This window comes from Rhinolophus sinicus, linkage group LG04 (genome assembly GCF_036562045.2).
Source record: "Rhinolophus sinicus isolate RSC01 linkage group LG04, ASM3656204v1, whole genome shotgun sequence".
Lineage (NCBI taxonomy): Eukaryota > Metazoa > Chordata > Mammalia > Chiroptera > Rhinolophidae > Rhinolophus > Rhinolophus sinicus.
Window position 1 is genome coordinate 60,613,667 of NC_133754.1, and position 17,105 is coordinate 60,630,771.

General features: G+C 47.1%; 1 protein-coding gene across 17 annotated transcripts in view; it reads left to right on the forward strand.

The window, feature by feature from the left end:
- FGFR1 (fibroblast growth factor receptor 1) overlaps positions 1–17,105 on the forward strand; it is a 46,204-nt gene that overhangs the window by 12,976 nt on the left and 16,123 nt on the right. The window lies entirely within an intron of this gene.

The following is a 17,105-nucleotide window of genomic DNA, read 5'->3' on the forward strand; positions in this document are numbered from 1 at the left end:
TGCAGTCACAAAATACTTGCCTACATGCTTGGAAATCTGCAACTAATAAGCAATTTAATGGGCTGGGGTTTTACAGCTCCTCCCACCTACCCAGATTTGAAGGAGTCTGGTGGCCAGTTGAAGGGGGAGAGGTTACACTTAATGGAAAAGCCGCACGTTTCCATTTCTGGCTGCAAGTCCCCTGGATGCCGGCGCCACAAAGCAAGGCTTTGTCTTTGTGTTCCACAGAAACCTGCGCCCATGGGGGAAAGGCTGCAAGTGGTGCCAGAGACATTGCTCCAGCCTCAAGTTATAGGACCCTGGCCACCCCAGGGAAACCTCCCCTCCGACGGGTCCCACAGCTGCCTTTGGCCCAAAGGGATGTGCATTTCAGCCTTGCTGCAGGGAGATCCTCAAATAGGTGCTAGGGTATCCCGCTGCCAGCCTAGGACAGGCTGCACTCCCACTGGCTGCAGCCCATTGGGGTGGCCAGTGGACCAGTGTCCAGTGGCAGCCCTGGGACACATGCAGGCATGCTCCTCTGCCCTACCCCATCCCCAACCTAATTTCTCCTTGTGAAAAGAACCTGTTTACTTCTAATTCACACTGGATGTTTAAGAGGAGTTTCTTCCCTCTGCTAGAAGGCTAGTGGGGTTACATGGAGCAAAAGGTGATGTTGCATGACCCACTCGAGAACAAGGATGGTGGATTTAGGACTGTCTAAATCAGGGTGCTTCGTTACCAGACTTCCCCGGAGGATCTGCTCTGGCCCACATCATTCTCCCCTGGGACGGGTGGCTACAGTGCCTTTGAAAGGGAGTGTTTGCAAGTGTTTTGCTGAGCTGAGCAGGGTTGGGGGAGGGAGGCCCCAGCGCTCAGCATGTGAGAGAATGTGAGGGAGGAGTAGCTTGACCACGCCGGGCAAGTGCAGCAAAGCCACTCCAGAGCTGTGTTCTTGGCTCTGGCTTCTGCATTGCTACACCATTAGCTCCACTGATTTTCCACTCTGCCTTTGCCAGCCAGCTCCCCAAAGTCAGAGAGGAGGAATTTCTCAGGGAAGAACAAATGGCTGTCCAGAGCCCTTGAGGTGGGGGAGGGGAGGAGCCCAAACAAAGAATCAGGCCTGGATTCTGTCACCTGGTTTTTTGACTACCTGGAGTCTGAGGTGGGCAGGAACTGGAGAGAGAGTGTCATTCTTTTGGAGCCTGTGGCCCCAGCACAGAGGTGGGTCAGCCAGGCTGGCCAGGGTGCTTGCTCCTCCTGGTCAGGCAGAAGCAGTGAGTGATAGCTTGTGTCTGGGGTGCTGATGGATGGCCTTGGGAGAAGTGAGTCCTAGGGAGTCATTATCCGGGAGGGCGAGGTCCAGGGTCAGAGAGCCTGACCAGCAGCTGCGCCCTGTTGTTACAGTGCCTCATTCCTATGGGGCTGCTGGGCGCTCCAGCTCACCCTGTAGACACCACCTTTGCCTTTTCCTTCCTTCCCCAAAGCCTGGAAATGAGACAACTGTTTCCCTCCTGACCGGGAAAGTCCAGCTGCTCTGGCGCTGCTGGTCTCCCAAGTCCCCCAAGCTGCCCAGGCCTCCCTGTTCTTTCTGGAGAGGTGGCTCATTCACAGACTCTGGCAAATGTTCTCTTCTCTCTGCCCTCCTACCCTCACCTCAGGCCCCAAATCTTAAGGACCTGGAGTAAATCCCAAACTGTTTCCTCTTAGGAAAAGGCTTAGGCTTCTCCTGAACCTGGGGGTCTGCTCTGACTTCCAGCTGGTGACCGCCAAGTAGTGGGGCAAGTGCCTGAAGCTCCCCAAAGTAGGCTTGTTGCCTCTTAGCAATTCTGCAGTATGGCACCAAAACGTTGCACTCCTGCCTTCAAGAGTTCCCCTCTCCTAATCTTGGTTCACGTGGACTCTCACCTTTCCGCTGGCCAAATGCGAGATGTCCACTGCCTTCATTTAAAGAGTTTGTGGGGCTGGCCCGGTGGCTCAGGTGGTTGGAGCACGCGTACCTTAACTCCGAGGTGGCTGATTAGATTCCCACATGGGCCAGTGAGCTGCGCCCTCTACAGCTAAGATTGTGAACAACGGCTCTCCCTGGAGCTGGGCTGCTGTGAGCAGCCCGAGGTCGGCGTGGGCTGCCGTGGGCTGCCATGAGCGGCTGGCGACCAGCGTGAGCGGCCGGCAGCCATTGTGAGTGGCCGGCAGCCGGTGAGAGCTGCTGTGAGCGGCCGACCAACAACTGGCGACCGACTGCCTCAGCCCCGGGGAGCGCAAGGCTCATAATACCAGCGTGGGTCAGGGAGCTGTGTCCTACACAACTAGACTGAGAAACAATGGCTTGAACCAGAGATGGGGGTGGGGGGAGGCGGAAGAAGGGGAGAAAAAAAGAGTTTGTGGCTTGTAGACTGGAGAATGCTGACGTGAGGGGTCTGTCCAGTGAGATCCAGGCATAGAGAAAGATTGGCTCCTGTGGAGCTTGAAACTCGATGCTCCTTCCTTATCCCACATGTGTCGTCGCTGAGCCTCCTGGGATAGGTTGTGTAAAAGGAGGTGAATGTTGGGGCAAGCGGGCCCTGCCATCTGAGTGAATGTGGCTGTGTTTCCCAGGCCCTGGATGTGTAGGCGCATTGAGCCTCAAGTGGGTGAGAGGGTCAAGGAATTTGGCAAAGAGTGGACCTTAGTGGTTATTAGCTTGGGCCGGGAAAAAGGTTAAAAACCAGCAACACTAAAGTTTCAATTCTTAATCAACAAAGTTGAGTTTAGAGCCTAGCCTTTCCTCAGTTTTCTCCAGAATAGAAACCTAGCCCCTGGCTAATGGTCCCTTCACCATTCATTCACCGGTTTTTCCTTCCTTTCTTCCTTCTTCCCTTTCTCCCTCCCCCCTCTCTCTACCCTCTTCATCCATTCATCCATCTATCCCTCCATGCATCCATTCATCCATCTGGCCAAACAAGACTCTTCCTTTTTCCTTTTTGAATACAACATATGCATTTGTATGTAACGGTTATTTATCCTGGTCCATAGCCAGAAATGTCCTTCTCTGTCCTTTTACCTTTCACTTTTTGTAATTCCTACTCTTAGCTTAGGTTTAACTTGAGTTTAGTTTAAGACACAGCTTAGGACCACCTCCCTCTTGGAAGTCTTCCTTTGTCTCCAAATTAATCATTCCTTTTTTCCTCTTTCTATTTAAGTTTTCGGTCTAGCACTTGCTTCACTCTGCCTTACATTACATGGAGTTTTTACATATGGGTGTTTCCTCCGCTAGAGCAAAGTTCTATGCAATCAGAAAGAATATTTGTATTGCTCTTTTAAAACATGGACATTTTGATATGCAATCTGGGTTCATCGTAGAAATTTTAGAAAATACAGATTTGTAAAGAAAAATAAAGAAAAACTATATTCCCATCATACAAAAATAATCACTGGTAAACTATAAATCTATTCCTTTAGGCTATTTTTCTTGCGTTTATATAAATGTGACTTGTCAAAAATTGATTTATACAATATATACTTGTTTGTAACTTAAGCATGTATTTATTGCAGAGAAAAGTTTTCATCATGCTTAATAACCACATAGTATTCCATTGTATGGGTGTGCAAAGTTTATTTATTTACCCCGTGCTCTACTGTTGGGCATTTGTGTTATTTTCAATAATTTGCATGTAAGTAAACAGACTTTTACAAATAAAATTTGTCCATGTATCCAAGGATATTTATATTCTAAGAGTCTTGATTATATAGTACCAAATTGCCCCAGAACAGTTATACCAGCAAAGATCTTTTACAGTAATAAGTAATAAATACTGTTTATTACACTTTTACATCTTTACACTGATCTCATGGCCACAGGTTTATTCCCATTATCAGAAGAGGAAACTGAGGTTCAAGAAGTTAAGTAACTTGTCTAAGGTCATAAAGTCATATAGTCATTTAGTTGGTGAGAAGGTAGAACGGGGATTCAGACTCAGGTAGGTCTGACTCGAATGGTTTTTTTCCGCTGAATAATACTACATCCCTTTGTCAAGTTGGGTTTCCCCACAAAATTCAGGCAGACCAACGTTTGAATTTAAACATTGCTGGGTTGTTCCCTTTTATATCCCAGGAATCAGGCTTCACCTCTCTTTCTGGGGTGACATGTTTATGTGGTGATTGGGGTAAGGTTGGCTGGAGATAACTTGCCTTATGCCATTTCTCTTTTGATATTCCACTCTTCATTGCAAGGTGATGCATCCGTCATTGGGTTGTGAGCTGCCCTAATTAAAGTGGTTCCCTAGCCTAGAATAAGCAACAGAACAAAACACCCATTGAAGCTGCCTTTTCCACTGTAGCTGAGACCTTCTACCCTCCCTAAGTGTCACATGCCACACCTGAGTTTTCTTGGTAGGTCACAGTTATTCTACAATATAGTGGGGTTGTCAGGACACATAAACCACCTAGATTGCTTCTAAAATGGTTGTGGTCCAACAATGTCTGATGGGTGGAAATAAACATGTTAGACAATTCAGAGAGGCTGCAGTATTACTGTTGTTTTCAGGCTACCAGTATATATTTTTTAAAAACACAAATAAGTTTAAAATAAAGGGGGGGAGGAGGTCCTGAATTTTTTTTCTTACTGTTTACGTTGAACAAATTAATGTTTTAAACAAAAATATATATTATAATGTAGTTGGGCTAGTCACAGAATAATTACAGGATTTAAGAAATATATATTAATTTCTGGGATACTATCTGAAGTATGTCCCAGGAATAGAGTACAGATATACTGAAAGTTTGGTAAATGCCTTCTTCCAGTTCTGTCTGTAACTATCTGTGTAACTTTTTGGAGAAAAAAACATCAAAAGTCTTGGAGGCCCCTCTTGAATGGGAGGCCCTGAACAAATGCCATCCCTATACCTAGTGTCACCGTGGGTTAGGGCCAGCCCTGGCCAGCGTTCCCCTGACTAGACATATGCAAATACAATAAGTGACTCATTTAAGAGGTGCTATCCAAAGACTACATCAAATAAGGACATAAACCCCAGTTATGAGGACATCTGAAACCACAGAAGAGGGCCTCTTCCCTAAAGCGAAGGGACAAATTGACTGTCATTTCTGGCCTAAGATTGTGTGTGTGTGTGTGTGTGTGTGTGTGTGTGCGCGCGCGCGTGTGTATGCGCACGCACATATATCATGCAGGCAGAGGTTTTGTTTTTGTCTTTTATTCACTCCAGCACCTTAGAATAATTTATTGTCTGATACATATTAGGTGATCAGTTCATGTTTTTTGAATAAAGGAAGGTATGTATGAATGCACAGGTAAGTGATAATTCATTTTCTTTTTTAAAAAAGATACCTAAACTTTCTAGTTTTAAAAAGAAGATAGGAATAAAATCCTTTTCAATAAGAAGGTAAGGAAAATAGGTGAGAACTAGTTATTGCTACCACGCATTGAGCTCCTGTGTCATCTAATGCAGTGGTTCAAAGCTTTTCACAGCATAGACATCACCAGGCGGGCGTGTTAAAGCCCATTGCTGCGTTCCCTCCCAGAGCTCTTGCTTCTGAAGCAGGACCCCGGAGCTTGGTGGTTCTCACAAGTTCCCAGAGGCCTGTTGATGCTGCCCATCCAGGAACCACACTTTGAGAATCTCTCATATCAATTAATTCTAACCCCAAAATGTATAAGGTAGATGTTATTTCCACTTAACAGTTTAGGAAGCTGACTCTGTCATGCAAAAACTTGCCAAGTATAAACAGCACATAAATGGAGTTCAGACTCAGGTCTATCTGATACCAATGCCTTCAGCTCAGACGCCTGTGCTGGGTAAGGGTGAGAGGTGCAGAACGTGGAATATCTGAGAGTCTAGGAAGAGAAAACCAAAACAGGCAGGAAGGGAGGTGGGAAAGGTGGAATCATTTTGCCTGGGGGTATTGAGGGAGGGAGGAAGGACTGGGAATAGGAAGGTGGTCTAAAAGCTCTCCTGGAAAGGTAGGAGACCCTCCTCTTGGAACGCCCGCCTTCTGCTTTGCTGGGGCTGTAAGTCAATTATCACCGCCTTGCCTTTGGAATGCCAATCAGCTCTCCATCAGCCCTCCAGCCGATTAGAAGAGTCCGTTTGCATTCAGAAATCTCTGCTCATTTATTGTCAAGCTTCAGAGTTTACTTTTGGAATTAAGGTTTATTTTCCTTAGGTTTTAGGAATTAGCTTTTGAACCTTAGAAGAGTCAGGTTCCTTGACTAACTGCAGAGTGAAGTTCTCCCTTTGGCATTCAAAACTTTTATCGATGTTATTTGAGCAACCAAGACTATATTACTGCCTGAAGGGTACATAAGCTGGAAGCGGCATTTATTTTATGTCTGTCCTTCTCCACTACCCTTAGACTCCCAATCCATTTTTTAAATGTATTTACCTTGCTAACTCTCACAGTGAAATGAATCCTTCTAGAATACCTGGGCCCCCAGCTTTCTGCCAGTCAGCCTCTCGGCGGCTCCATATCCTCCGTTCTGAGGCTTCCTCCGGCAAGAACAGCATGGGCCGGGGAGAAGAGATGAAGAGAAGCATCTATTGAAGATGCTGGTGGCTGGAGCTCTGCCCCAAACAGAATCCCTTTTTCCTATGGAAAATTAACTTTAGGTCTCTTGCCTTCCCTCACACCAGAGGGAGCTTTGTGCTAGTGGGGGCAGGAGGGAATGGCAGCCATGTATGCTCAACTCAGAAACGCCCAGGTGAAATTTAGAACATTGGTTAGGACTGGCGAGGGCCTCAGGCTTGTCAAGTCAGTCAGCCTTCACATTTCACAGTTGAAGAAATTGAGGCCTGATTATGGAGGTGCTTGCGCAGGGTCACAGTTAGTGGTAGTGCTAGTCATCTGAGTGATTTCTATTCAGATGTTCTTTCTGCTGCACCCAGCCAGTTACAACCACCTGTGCCACAGACAGACTTAGGGACTAAGTGGCTTTTACAAAGATTTCAGACTAGGCTCTCATTCTCATGTCTTAGGACATCTGGAATGTTGTTGAGAGTAGGATTCTCTCCCCTAAGATTCTAATTATTCACGATCCCCCAGGTTGTCTGAGTAAAGGAGTCCCCAGTGTAGATATTGGCCCTTACCTTCCCCCAAGCCTTTGGTCCTGCTTCTTCCACCTGCTGTCTACCAGACAGACGTATCTCAGGTAGAAAGAGCCCCAAACCATGTTCTTTTCATTTCTTAAAATAGACAGTACTAAATGTTCAACTTTCGTGGTGTGTGTGAAGGAGCGAGAAGAATGAATATGTGGTATATCCATGGGTCCTCTAGCTCCTTGCCATCCTGTAAATCTGTGAAACAGACCAGTGGTCCCACATTTTTAGATTTCATGGGCCAGTCAAATTTTCCCCTAATATTTTGGAACTTACATGGGGTCAACAACTTAATTTGCCAAATAAGAACCTTTTTACAAAGCCAATACTGCCCACTACTACCATTACCATTTTTTTATTGTGGTAAAATATACATAGCAGAAAATTGAGCATTTTCACCATTTTTAAGTGTACATTAAGCACATCACATTGTGTGCAACCATCGCTACCATCCATCTCCAGAACTTTTTCACCCTCCTGGCTGAAATTCTGTATACTAACCCCCCCTCCCCTGTTCTTCCCACCACCATTCAACATCATTTCAAAAGGGTCTTTATCACCTTTACTCGCCGAGTGTAAAAATAAGGGTCATTTCTGTAACATTGAAAAGAAAACTGTAACTTTATGCAGAGCCCATTCCATTTCCCCACTTCAGTGGGTGGTGACCCTCCTTACATAGCACTCTGTGACCAGAGTGGGATTGGTCCCATCAATGGGATTGGACAGGGAGGGAAGATGGCAGCCGCCTTGGGGTGGTGAGAACCCTGGTGAATTGTGTGCTCAAGCACCCATTTTGGTTCTGGGGGGCCAAAAGGCAGATTCTGAAACAGCTGAGGCCTCCATTTATTCATCAGCAAGTTTAGGGAGCAGCAGCTTTTTCCTGCCCAGCTGTTAGTGGTGTTTCCTTCCCCAAACAAGCTCTGCTGGGTGTGGGGGAGGGGAGGCCCTCCGAGAGGCTCTAGTAGGGGGTCGGGTGGGAGGAGGGCAATACATTCCTTTTCTTTAAGGAACCTGACCGGACTTTAAGGTTAGAGCACAGTGGAGTGGGAGCTGTAGGGTTGATTACCTCTTCGTCATTGATTCATCTCACTCTGCCCCCTCCCCCAAGCTTAATGATCTTTCCATTACAGAACCCAGACCAGGAAGTGCATGACAGGTCGCAGCTGCAGACACATGGCTGGGAGGCCTGGGCTCTGGGCCAGTGGTGGGAGGGTCTGCACTCCTCTTCTAGCAGCGGGACCCCTAGAAGGGCGCGCGCGCACACGCTCAGCTAGTTGTCCAGCTTTCCCCCTACAATTTAGTGGAAGATGGAAGATGTTCTTACTTCTGTGTTGTAACAGTTGATGGCCAGTGTACTTTTGCTTTGAGTTAAGGACGTGATTATTAATAAAGGCAGGAGAATTCTCTCCCCACCCCCTGAGCATCTAGATCCCCTAAACTTCAGCCCATAGATGTGGTCCTTACTAGGTTTAGGGTTCTTCTGGGGGAATTTTTCATCGTTGAGTAGAGGCACCCTAGCTCCTTTTCCCAAAACAGGACCCGCCATGGCTTTAGAAGCTTCCTAGGTGCCCTCAGGAGTTGTTGGGCAGAACAGTTTTAATGCCTCCGAAACCATCAGTTTTTCTCTTTATGATTCTACGAGAACGCCAGGTTCAAACATATTTTCGGGGACATCTAGATGCAAGAGCATGGGCGTTCCAAATATAAAGACCTGGGTTCAAATCATACTGAATGCGTAGAGCTGCCTTCATTTTTCTGTTTTGATTGGGGATAGCTCCTTCCACATACAAGTTTGCTTAGGAAATGTTAATTTGCCCCAAACTGTGTCCTAGGGGGGCAGTTGTCACACAGGAGTTTCTGTCTCCACCACCAGCTGTGGTGTTGGCTTTCTTCCCTGAATCTGCCAAGGCTGGATTCCTCTGGTGCCAAATGTGAAATGGTGACACAAACTTCTAGGAACTGTGAGCTTCGACTGCTCTTCCCTGACTGTAGGGTATCCACCTTTTCTGAGTGGGGTCTGCATGTCCTCTATGTCTTAAGTGAACTTTCCTCTTCCCAAAGCAACTCTTTCTTGCTGGTACGGGGAGAAGCAAAGTGTACTGGGAATCCTTCAGGGACATGGGTGTAGAAGAGTTTTCTTTTCGGCTCGCTACATAGTGGAGTGTGTCAGTAAACAGTTGGGGTGAGGGAGTTTGGTGGGGAGAAAGGAAGAAGGGAAATTTCTCTTAAAACAACTCCTGGGCACATTCCTTTGTTAGTCACTTAATTACAGCCTTGTCCCCAGCCTGAGTGCGCTTCCCCGAGGTGGGAGGTAGGGGGAGGTGAGGGACATGACCCCTAGGAGGGAAAAAAGGATGGTATGAAGGTATGAAGAAGGTGGAGGCATCAGGTAGAACCCCAGACTCCATTCTGATGCTGTGCTACCCCCTAGCAACATCTGTTTGAAGGTTTATACAGAACTCTCTGGGCCCTGGATGCTTTCGGCCTGGGTCTCCCGAGTAGGGTTCTGCGTGCCTGGGCCTCCTCCTGCCCAACTACTGGGACCTGTTTTTGGGGGGTCGTGGGGCGGGCACAGGACCCTGGCTGCAGCTTTGGCGTGCGCAGGCAGCTCTGCACTAAATTACAGTGATGAAGTGGGACACACAAAAGACCGAAATCTTTTTTTAATAAAAAAACAAAACTCCGGCCCCAAGCCCCTGGGCTGCTGAATGGTGATGGCTTCCTGTCAGGATTAGCTGGGCTGCCTGGGCATGTGTGCACTGCCTTTCTCCTCAGGAAATACCTTTAGTAAGCCCCGGTGGGGTCCCCATGGCAACGCGCAAGGGGACCTGCTGACAGAGGCCATTCAGCCCACCATTGTTCCTTGGCCCCTTTGTCGGTAGCTGTATTGCTGCCCCTCTGGCAAACACAGCAGTTTGCACAGTTTTGTCAGGCTGAATGTGGAGTTTTTACATTTTAATGGGCTCTTCTGGCTGTGGCCCATTTGCATGCAAAATGGTCCTTCTTACTTTTTTTCCCTTTTTCTATCAAAAAAAAACAAAAAAAAAAACCCTACAGTCCAAATCCCCTGGGTCGGGGGACTGGTGACTGCTTCTGGATCAGGGTGTTAGATCCCACTAATTGATTTGGTGTTCCCAAATCAATTTGGGAATGGAATTTGTTCCCACCCATTCCCGTGCTCCCCATTTCCACAGCTTTCCTTGTATCTTGGGGACATTGTGAGTTTAGGGCATCAGGAAGCTTGAGGGCTTCCTCTCTGTACCCCAAGCCTTGTAGAATGATAGTTTTTCCCCAGGATTTCAGTGAGATTTCCCCCTCTGGCCTGGCCTTGCCAGACTAAAGTAAGTTTTCAGTTCCATTTCAAAGCCAAAGTAACGTAATAAAAAACCTTTGCAGAGGGCTCCCAGAGCCCCGCTGGGCTGTTCTGTGTTCCTTTTAAGTTTGCTTTCAAAGCCACCCCGAGTTCCTCCCCCACCCACAATTGCCCCCTTATTTATCTCTGGGGAGTTTGTGCCAAGACTGTAAACATTCCTGGACCACCAGTTCCCCCACGTTACTGAAGAGGATGGTGTTCTTCCCTAATTTTCTTAACTCCGAAATTCAAAATCCAAAGGATTTCATAGGGATGACAGAACTCCTGGCCCTGAGACATCGTGCCTGGGTTTTGCTGGGGGCTGGTTATTCGAGCCCTATACACTCCGGAGTGTAGAGTGTTGATGACACGCCCCTGACTTAGAGGGTAGGTAAGACACACTGTATATGGACCAACCCGCAGCCAAGCAACGTGAATAAGTATGACATAAAGCCATGAAAATTTGTAAGTCACATTAAAAAAGAGATGAAGAACGTAATTGAGGAAGTCTTAGGAAGTGATGGAGTGATAGGAGGAGAAAGGCATTTTAGGAGAAGCACAGTCCTTTTGGTAGGAGAAAGCAAAATAAAAGGGGCAGTGAGGGCATTGGCTTGGCTAAAGAGGCGGAACCTGGAGATTGGACAGCTGAGGTGGGGGAGGGGAGATAGTCGAGAGGCTCCAGATTCTGGAGGAGATTGAAACAGGCTCTCAGGAGTGTGAGGGGATGGGATGCAGAGTGCCCATATAGAGGGGTCAGGGTTTGAGAGTTGGGACAGCCTGAGGATGTGTGATCAGAAGAGCTGGCCCAACAGTACGGCTGATGAGCCCCTTTGCCTAACGTTCTTAATCTTCTCAGTGGAGTAAGGCAGAGGTCATCAGAGGTCATCAGCTCAGCTGTAAGCTGTAATCAAGGGTGAGGGGCTTGGGACATGGTGAGGTATCCGGTGACTGATCCAGGATTGAGCCAGGGACACAGGAAGGGAAGGAGGGGCTGTGCTGTCTACTTGTGGCCGAGGCAGAGCTGTAAGTACCTGAGTGGGTCATCACTCTGCCACGTGCTTTGTGAGAAGGAAGATGCTGTGGAGTGGCCCAGGACCCAGCATCTAGAAGCAATGCTGATCCCTGTTTTGTGACTTTGAGAGGAATCCCTCAGCCTCCATTTTCTCATATTTAAATGGAAATGAACAGGAATAAAATGAACATGAGTTGACATGCCTTGTGGAGTATCAAGTGCCATACCAAATAGGGCATTATTATCAGCCCCAAGTCCACCCTCCCTCTCCTCCCAATTTCCTCACCTGCCAAATGTGCACACTCACACCTGCTCAACTTTAAAGGGTAGATGAACATGAACAGGAAGGTGCATTTATAAGTTAAAAGCACTAAGTTATAAGGTAGTACTTGTGGGGCTGAGGAAATTGAGGGAATGAGACAGGGAGGATAGGGCCAAAGCAACCAACTTGAGAATCCCATGGGCGAAGGTAGGAGATATTGGTGCCGTTTGACAGGATCAGTGGGCTGAACAGAAAGGGTTTCAGTCACTTTTCTGAAGTCAAGGAGTGCAAAGACACAGTAAAGGTAGAGGCTACCTCTCCAAGCGGTGGACCTGGGATCTGGATGTGTATGAATTCTGGAGAGCCGGGCCACCTGGGTTTAAATGGTGGCCAAGCGAGGTGGGCCATCTTGGGCACACACACAAACTCTTTGTGCCCCAGTGTCCACTCTGTAAAAAATGAGGAAAATAATAGTGTGTACTTCACAGGGTGGTTGTGAGGATTAGATGAGAACTGTGCTTGGCACACAGTAAGCTCCTGTATCCGCAGAGGAGAGATAATAATGGTATCACTGTCATGGGGTTGCTGTGTGTATTAAATGATAGTCTGTGTTAAAAGCCATTGCAGTATGCGGGATATATTGTAGTAAACATGCTGTAAATTATTGGCCAGCATTAGTATTACCATTTTCAGAGTTGTTTAATGATCCCAAGAAAATATATGGGAAGGCACATGGTAAATTGCAAAGTGCTGTGCAAATATGTTGTTTTTCATCACTGGGTTCATGTTAAGTCATGGGGTTTTGGGGATGGATAACTTCCAGACCGAAGTGGCTGTGATGGGACCAGGGCTGGAGAAGTGGTGTTTCGAAATACATTTTCAGGTATATTTTTGTCTATGTGGCATGAATGGCCTGCATTCATAGTCTCTGCAGAGAAATGTGTTCCTGGGACTTTGTTAGTGGTTCTGTTCTGTTCCCCACCTTACAAGGTGAAATCATTATTTTTCTACTATTTTCGTGAACCTTCTGTTCCACACAGGCCATAGAGTGTGATCTCGTTTCCCAGTCCCCCTCATCCCAAGGCACACTCCTGCTCATAAGCACCTTACCTTTTCTGCTTCTCCCAAAGTTTTCACTTCCAATCTAAATCCTTATTTGTTTCCCCTCTTCCTTCACCCTTACGTCCCGCCTCTGCTGTGAACACTGCTGTCTGCTCTGACCACTGATACTTTTAAGTTCTGTAACTACTCAGAGCCTGTGTCGGGTCTCCTGTACTGGGATCTTACATTCTTCTCCAGTTGTCTCGTGTTGCGATACAAAGTGCTTCATACGTACCAAGGTGTTAGGTAAATCTGATCACCCGCATTAGGACCAGGCCCAGGTTTGCTGTTTCTTTGCTGTTTCTGGTACAGTAGCAAGGGCTCACAGAGGCACCTAATGATAGCTATTTTGAAGAAAGTTCCCCATTTTCTTGAATTTGGGGGAACTGGGGTCTCATCTTCTCATAAGAATAGCAAGGTTTTTATGGGTTTGGGCCTCCTCAGCGCGTCATGCCCCCTCCCCTCATGATGCCCGTGCCTAGCAAGAGACGCAGAGACTTAGAACTTGGATCGACCTGCGAGGTGACTGTGGCAGGGGTCTGGCTAGTCCTGCCATAAGCAAAATGTTGCATCCTGTGGACTTCTGGGGAATGACAAAGCTGTGGTATTTTGGAGGAAAGTAGGAAGGGAGAGGGACTCCGCGGGGCTCCATTAACTCTCCTGTGCCTCGACTTGAGAACACCATGGGAAACACAGCCCCCACCTCTCTGTCTTTCTAGCTGGTCCTTGATTACTAGCTGGTCCCCAGCTACTCCTTGTTTCCCCTGAAGGGATGGAGAGGCTCCATTAGAGAAGAGGCGTAGGACTGGTGATCAGCGTGTGAACCCCTTTCACTCCCACGAAAGGGGTACCCGTCTAGCCTGCGCAGCCTTCCACTTGCCATCTATTCTGTCCCAGGAAACTGCTTCAGTACCAGAGGCTTCCTCAGTCTCCGATTCCGGCTGCTAAACAGAGCCTTTGTTCTATCCTATTTTCTGGAGAGTTCTCTGAGGCATTGATGGCCTTCATCCTCTAAGCATGTTTAAATCAAACCTAACTCTAACCTTCCCTCTCCCGGTGATGATAATAGTAACTCTGTACTGTGGACCTTGAAGCACAATGCACCTTTTTCCCACAATGCACTTGGAACACATTGCATCTAGCGCCTGTGAGAGTGAATGAACATTGTAATTTGACTCATGCCAAACATTTTCAGCCTCCGACTAAGTCACCATGGAATCCGGATACCAAATGTCCTCTGGCCTCCATTCCCCACGTCGTCTCTCAGGAAACAAGACACATAAAGCAAGTGTTGTGGTTGCTGCTTCCCTCACAGCACCCTCATTCCGGTGAATAAGTTCTCCAAGAGTTGGAACGTTGATTTCAAGTGGCTGAGCAATACACTGGCTTTCTTTCCTTTGTCTTTCATGGCCAGTCCAGTAAAGGGATCAGTTAGCTCCTTTCTTGCTAACTGACACCTAACAAGTGTAGCCCTGGCCCACTGGTCTTGACCAGAGAAAGGCCAGCTCAGGAAAGATGGAGCCACAGATGCAGGGGCCTTTCCTTGCTTGAGCACATACATGAGGACACTGGAAAGACCGAAAGAGAATGGAGTGTAGTGACTTGATTGCTGCAGGCTACCAGTGAGCGGTGATTGTCTCCCATCAGCTGCCTTCCATAGGACTCCACAGGTCAGGGCCATTCTTCAGGTTGCTGACACAGATGGTCAGCACCAGTAAAACCAGTAAGTGCTTGGTTATCTTTCCATCACCTCCTGGAAGAAAGTGGCATTATCCCCTCTCTGTAAATGGAGACTTCGGCATACAGGAGCCCTATTAGCCATGAAAAACCCCTGTAACTCAAGAACCAGTGGCTGATTTGGGGTTCCTCTAAAATTAGTCTTTGCCAGGTGCTAAGTTCAATTCATGACCCAATGAGTATTTTCTTTGTTTCTGACATTGTTAGGCACTGTGGGAAAATTATAACAGTCCATCCTGCTCTGAGTTGCTTGCTATTTCTTAGGAGCAGTGAGACATGGACACTTTTGACAGGAAACAATCCACCCAACTGTTCATCAACCAATGAATGGATAAGTAAAATGTGGTATATCCATACAATGGAATATTATTTAGCCATTAAACAGAATGAAGTCCTGAGATATGCTATAGCATGGAAGAACCCTGAGAGTATGCTAAATGAAAGACGCTGGTCACAGAAGACCACATATGATATGATTTCATTGACATGAAATATCCAACATAGGCAAATCTGTAGAGACAGAAAGCAATTCAGTGGTTGCCTAGACAGAGGAGAGGGGGAAGAGATGATAAGTGACTGCTAACACGTACAAGGTTTCTTTTTGGGGTGGTAAAAATGTTCTAAAGTTAATTGTGATGGTTGCATAACTGTGAATATACAAAAAAACATTTAATTATATGCTCTCAATGGGTGAATTTTATGGTATGTGAATTATATTTCAATAAAGGTGTTTTTAAAAAAAGAAACATACAAGATGATGTGTAATTGAATGCAAATTTGTGTGATTCAGACAGTAGCTGTTGTACAGAAAATTAGGGTAGACATACTAGTGCCAACAGGAGGCTTCTGCATATCTCTGATGGTGCACTTTGAGCAGCGTGGGGTCCGGGGACGCTAGAGAGATGGCTGACAGCCATGAGCAGAAGTTAGTTCTGTTGTGAAAGGAGGATGCAGTCAATGCAGAGAACAGCCAGACTTGGAGTGGAAGGTAGGAAGCAGAAGCTGCATGGAGAGGTGGGAACGGATGGTGAGAGGCCGTGGATGCCAGGCAGGGGTTTCGGTTTTATCCTGTACAGTGTAGGGTCTTGATCAGGAGAATAATGGGACACAGCGCATCAAGGCGGAGCATCAGGGTGAGTTTGAACATCAGGGGCAGGGACAAGAAAGCAGGCTTTGAAGCTTTTTACAGATCATGGAGAAGAGTTTTGTTTGCACAACCTGGTTAGGATGAACGGGAAGTTAGGGCTCCAAGCCACAGTTGGCCAGAGCTGGTGTCAGCAGAGCTAGTGTCCCTTTGCTGCTTTGTCCTGGGGAAATGCCCGTGTTCTACTTGCCGCCTTTTGGTCTCTGGGACCTGTCAAAACAGGCTGTGATACCCGAAGCTAAGAATTTGAGTTGACTAACTTTACTGTTTGACCAACGGCTGGTACAGATCACGAGCTACAAAATATTTAATCTGTGAGGTCATTGAAGGGAAATGAGATTGGATCAATAGGAGTGTCTGCTGTTTCCTGAAGGGTTGAGGCTGAACTGCTTTTCTTCTTCTTTTGGCAAAACCACAAGCCATTAAAAATGGAAAGAATACCTTCTTTTTAAGACCCACAAAAGGTTATTTTTAATCAGTTGTGCGGTCTGCTCACCTTTGTGGTCGGAGCTCCTCTTGACCTGATTCACTAAAATAAACGAGCACTAACCTAGTGGTTTCCAAACCCTTTTAAAGCAGCAACCCCCCTTTTTTGATGATTCAGTATTTACCCAATATTTAAGACAGAGCCCTTGGGTTGCAGCCTTAACCCCTCAGCCTCATTCGGGGCCCCACTGAGGAAAACTCCCTAGTACCATCTGCCGTCCAGGATGCCCACTTCTTCATTTGTAAGGTTTCTAGCTGAAACCCCTTTAGCACTTCTGAATGCGTTCTTTGAAAATGACGGTAATGAAGGAGGAAAGGGAGTTTAGAAAGGAAGACAAGCAAGAACCGTGTGACTGCAGGGGTCATTATTGCATTATCCAGCAGGCATTTATTGGGCAACTCTGGTGTGCCAGGCACCGTAGTAGGCGCTGGGGATTTAAAGGTAAATACAATACATTCCCACCCTCGCAAGTGAATTGAGAAAGGGGACTTTCCTTCAGTGTGACAAGTGTAGTGGGAGTTCACCTGACTTAGAGACTTAGACTGGGAGTGGGCAAAGGCTTCAGGCAGAGTTACTAGCTGGGCTGAGAATCAGAGGGTGAGTGGAGAGAGCCAGGCAGACACAAGTCCTGCAGGGCCACGGGGTGGGGTTGCATGAGGAGGTGAGCCTCTGATGGTGGACCGGTGGTGAGAAATAAGGCTTCCTTTACCTCCTGAAGGGAAATAGAAACTGGATTTTGCCCCTTGTTAGTGAAGAGGGGGATGCTCAGGAGATGGGTAACAGCCCTGCATGGTGGACTCTGAGGTGTGTCTGGCTTCAGCCCTTCTTGTTAGCCTGAGTGTGGAGTTTGCTGATCGTGAGAGAGATGGATGTATGGATGGGGTCTCATCAGACCTTGTGAGCTGTGGACCTCCCTGGCTCTGGGGAAAGAGAGTTAAGGGGA